A 5,448-nucleotide genomic window follows, 5' to 3' on the forward strand; every position below is an offset into this window, starting at 1 on the left:
CCCTTGCTGTCTTAACCTACAAAGCACACAAACATAGGTAAGAGACTCAAAATAAAGAGAAACTAAGTAAAGTCACTAAGTAAAGAAGGTATGCGAATGTATGAAATTATCAACTTATCAGTTTGTTGTACAAAGTCACAAAGACCAAGCAACAAGTCCGGAAGTCAACATAAAGTCTAAGTTATGCCTTGTAAAATATTGGGCTAACAAGTGAAAACAAATGTCTCGAGACCCGACGGTTGCAATCTCGCCTCTTAAGATTCGGTGGGCTTATTCTGTTACAAATCTCCAGCCTAATGGAATTGTCCATTAAAAATCCGATTGGCAAACAATTTGTCCGAGTTCTTAAATTCACAAATAATGAATTTTTTCAAAGTACCCATTAATTTCTAATTTTTCTCATAGGTCAACTACCTATAAAAATCTTCAAATTGTCTCAAAGACACCAATTCTAAATTATTGGGCCACACTTACCCATTAATTTTAATTTTTCCCATAGGTTATCTACCTATGAAAATCTTCAAATCGTCTCAAAGATACCAATTCTAAATTATTGGGCCGCACTTACCCATTAATTTCTAAATTTTGGAATTACGTCGGTTTGATCCCGTCAAGGGTACGTAGGCAGTCCAACATCCCAATAGACGCAACCGCAACCAATTGAAATCCCTGGTTTATCTTAACCAAATTTTACCAAAACACCTTCCCAAGTGCAATTGTCAATCTTTAGGAAAAAATAATGGGATAATTGAAATTACTCATTATTTTTCTTGGATATTGGCAACAAGAAAAGTGGTACAAAACCATCCAATTTTTCATGGGTCATCTACCCATGCAAATTTCAATTCAAATATCTCAAACACAAATTCTTAATTAGTGAGCTACACTCACCCATTAATTTCCAATTTCTCTCATGGGTCATCTATCCATGAAAATTTCAATGAGATTAAATTCAAATGTCTCAAACACAAATTCTCAATTAGTGAGCTACACTTACCCATTAATTTCCAAATTTTTTTCCCATAGGTCATCTACCTATGAAAATCCCTAAATTGTCTCAAAGACACATATTCTAAATTATTGGGCCACACTTACCCATTAATTTCTAATTTTTCCCATAGGTCATCTACCTATGAAAATCTTCAAATCGTCTCAAAGACACCAATTCTAAATTATTAGGCCACACTTACCCATTAATTTCCAAATCTCCGAACTATGTTGGTTTGATCCCTTTGAAAGGGTACGTATGCAGTCTAGAGATTCAATCCAGATGCAACCATCCCAAACACAATTCCATATCGAATCCCTGGTTTATTCAGCTAAATTCATTCAAACACTCCTCAATCAAATTCATTCAAATTCCTCATTTTGCAATGAGTCATCTATTCATTGCGAATCTTTGAAATACGAGTGGCTTGATTCCCACAGGGATAAGTAAGCACCCTGAGGTTGGACTTGGGAGCAACCGCAAAATCAAACACACACGTTTTGTTTCTTTATGATGGAATTAAAGGGTTTTCCCTTATAGCAAGGGATTGTAATTAAGAGATTTGCGTCTCAAATGGGTCGAACGTAAAATAATAAAACCCCATTAATTAATTAGTGGTGCTGAAATTATGTTGGGAGATTCACATTTTCCTTCAACAAGGTAAAATTGTGTCTCATTTTCATTATTTAAAAATGTTTTGTAAAAATAAATTTGAAAATTTGTATCAAAAGGGTTTGGATATATTTATTTTCCAATGTTTTATAACTAAATTTATTTTCATTTTTCATTTTCTTGTATAGCTCAATTTATTCATCATTATTCTTCCACGTCTCACGCAGTTTTTGTTGCGTTGAGCTAACTCACTTGTCATTTTTCTTTTGTAAAGTGAAGTGATAAATTTTCATTAACTCATGGAAAGTCAATAAAAGTTAGGATTGGATACAACCCCCTTAGGTCATATTGGTTCTCATTTTCATTTTTTAAAAATGTTTTGTCAAAATAATTTTCAAAATTATTATCAAAAGGGTTTGGATATATTTATTTACCAATGTTTTGTAACTAAATTTATTTTCATTTCTCATTTTCTTGTATAGCTCAATTTATTTAACAATGTTTCATTTCTCCATATATATAAGGTTTGGATATAACAACTACCTATATTCAAACATTTGAATTACACAAAATCTATACACTAACATAATAAAATTACAAAAAAAATTAATTATTTATCATATGAACTATAATAACTTTCGCTATCGTCGCTATCATCACTTTCGGTGTCTCAATCCTCCTCCTCCTCCTCTATAACTACGTCATCGTTGTTGCTCGGGCCTACTGCAACATCGTATCGCGGAACATCACCGAGGTCAATTGTAATTGACTGAATCGGTATTTCGATTGAAGACACTCCTTGTATTTGAAACAGTTCTTGTATAATATTTGTATCTCGAAGTGTTTCTGCATCATTTTCCATTGAAGATTCTAAACGTTGGTCAGCCACGCTTGTCGACGTCGTTGTCAGGCTGGGTCTAGTTCTGGTATAGCATATGCGCTCCTATGATCCATCTTCCGAACAACTTTCCAACCGCTCCCGGCTTTAGGGTCATCTACATACACAATCTGTGTTGCCATGTTTGCCAAAATGTAAGGGTCGTCATCATACGAAGTTCTGTTAATGTTCACAGATAGTAAGCCTTGGTCATTTTTAACACTTTCCTGCCTATTTGGGTCGGTATCAAACCATCGACACTTAAACATGATCACTTGGTATCGATCTTTGTAAAGCAATTGCACGACAATTGTGAGTTACCATAGAAATCAATGTCCGTACTTTTGCCTCCACCTGGGACATGGACTCCGCTGTTTTCCGTACACAACTTGTCATCTCGTGCAGTCCCCAAAAACTTGACGTTGTTAACATGACAACCAGAGGATAATTTAACTCAAATCGGGCCGAATGCTAAGTTATATAACTCATCACTATAAGTGGGGGAATTCGATGATTTCAACTTATTCACCTAATATTATACAAAACCATTCACATGTTAGTTTGACAAATTCAAATACTACAATATATATTTGTCAAATACAAAACACTTATAACTTACAGAATCCAAAAACCATTGTGGAAACAATGCACGGTGTTTGTTGGCATACAAATGTGAAGGATGTTCTCGCTTCATCATCTCTTCATGCTCATCTAAGTATGCCATTATCTCATCACAATTGTTCAGTAAGAACCAATGCGCTACCTCCATGTCATTTCCAGAAAACGACTCTCCTAGTCCAGGATTTCCAAAGGGTCGTGCGCTTTGGGCAATAATAGAAATTTTTTCATTTCTCATACCTCCGTCATTATTATGCTGAGGACGATTAAAATCCGTCTCCACATCTTTTAAATATTTTCCATAGAAAGTAAGCGACTCATATTGAACCCAAGCCTCTATAATTGATCTTTCCGGCTTCGCCCTATTGCATACACTTTTTTTCAGCTCTCCGATAAGCCTGCCAAAATAAAACGATATGATACAAATTAGCAAGCATGTAATAATGATGCATACACAAACGATAAGGATTATATACATTTCTATTGGATACATCCAGCGATAGTTGACAGGACCAGCAAGCAATGCCTCTTCTGGCAAGTGAACCATCACGTGGATCATACTTGTGAAGAAAGCTGGAGGGAATATCATCTCAAACTTGCATAGGACTTGGACAATGTCATGGCGCAACTGAAACATGTCTGTCTTTCGCAATGTTTTTGCCGTCGTTGGAAAAAATCTGGACAACAACAGGATTTGCTTCACTACATCTTCCGGCAATAGGTGTCGAACACCCACAGGAAGTATGTATTGCATAAACACATGGCAGTCACTGCTCTTAAGCCCAGTAAATTTACCCCTGTCAACATTCACACAACGCGCGATATTAGAAGCATACCCATCGGGAAACTTTACAGACAATACAAACTTTAGAAACTCTTTTTTGTCATTTGGTTTCATAGAAAAAAATGCAAGATCCCTTCTAGCTTTATCACTGTCCCTATTCATCCATAAACCCCTTCGTATGCCCATTCTTTCCAAATCAAGATGAGCTTTGATCGTGTCCTTTGTCTTGCCCTCGATATCTAGAATTGTGCCCACCAATGTGTCAAATACATTTTTCTCAACATGCATCACGTCTAGATTGTGCCTCAATTTTAGTTTCGACCAATATGGGAGCTCAAAAAATATAGACTTGTGCGTCCAGTTCATATGTATAGAAGGTCTAGTTCGACTAACTATTTTCCCGAACGGAGCAAAATCCAAATGGTTAAGCTGTTCCAAGATCTCATCACTGGACCATTCTCTAGGTCTAAGGCAATGCTCTGTGTTCCCGTCGAACTCTTTATCTTTTTTCCGCCACTCGTGGTCCCATGCCAACCATCTCCGATAACCAAGGTAACAAACTTTTCTAGCATGCTAACCAGAAGTGACATCTTCCTTAAATAGAGGATATGCCATATAACCCTTTGTGCTCCACCCAGAAACCATTGCATATGCAGGAAAATCATTCACAGTCCACATAATTACTGCGCGCAAAGTAAACATCTTCCCAGTTGATTTATCATATGTCTGCACACCGTTTGTCCATAAATCCTTCATCTCATCAACCAACGGCCTTAAGTAAACATCGATTGACCTGCCAGGATCCTCAGTTATCAAAACAGTCATCATCATGTTTTCTTCTTTCATGCATTTCCAAGGCGGAAAATTATATGGGAATACGAAAACCGGCCAAGTGATGTGGTGTTGGTTTAGAAGCTCATACGGATTCAATCCGTCAGTGGCAAGACCCAATCTAACATTTTGGGGATTAGCAGCAAACTTGGGGAACGTTCGATCGAACTCTTTCCATGCCTCCCCATCTACAGGATGCCGCATCACATCGTCGTCTACCCGTTTTTCCTTATGTTATCTCATGTTTGTGGCAGTATGCGTCGACATATACAATCACTGCAACCTAGGTTTCAGGGGCAGATAACGCATTACTTTTTGTGGGATCTTAGTCGTTATATTCTGCGATGTCATTTTGAACCTTGACTCATTGCATATAGGGCATGTATCCAACGTTTCATGCTCTTTGTAGAATAACATGCAACTGTTTTTGCAAGCGTGAATTTTTCATAACTCAATTCAAGACCATTCAACACCTTCTGCGCGTGTTTATGGTCTTTCGGCAAACAATTGTCCATTGGAAGCATTCTCCTTAAAACCCCCAAAAACTAATCCAAACACAGGTTCAACATACGATACTTTATTTTTTCCGTGCATTAGCTCCACAATGGCCTTGAGAATGGAAAAACTCTCGCACCCTGGGTATAACTCTTAGTTGGCATTTTTTAACAGTTTTTCATATTGTTTAAACTTTGCACTGTCTATTGGTGTAGGCACGTCATCTTCCCCTTCCTGATTGAT

The 5,448-nt window shown here is 37.1% G+C and overlaps 1 pseudogene; it reads right to left on the reverse strand.

Annotated features, from left to right (window-relative positions):
* Positions 1–3,457: 3,457 nt before the first annotated feature.
* LOC148915154 (uncharacterized) lies at positions 3,458–4,914 on the reverse strand (annotated as a pseudogene).
* Between the last annotated feature and the right edge of the window lie 534 nt (positions 4,915–5,448).

Source organism: Prunus mume, linkage group LG7, assembly GCF_029339155.1.
Source record: "Prunus mume cultivar Tortuosa linkage group LG7, ASM2933915v1, whole genome shotgun sequence".
In the NCBI taxonomy this organism is placed as follows: Eukaryota; Viridiplantae; Streptophyta; class Magnoliopsida; order Rosales; family Rosaceae; genus Prunus; species Prunus mume.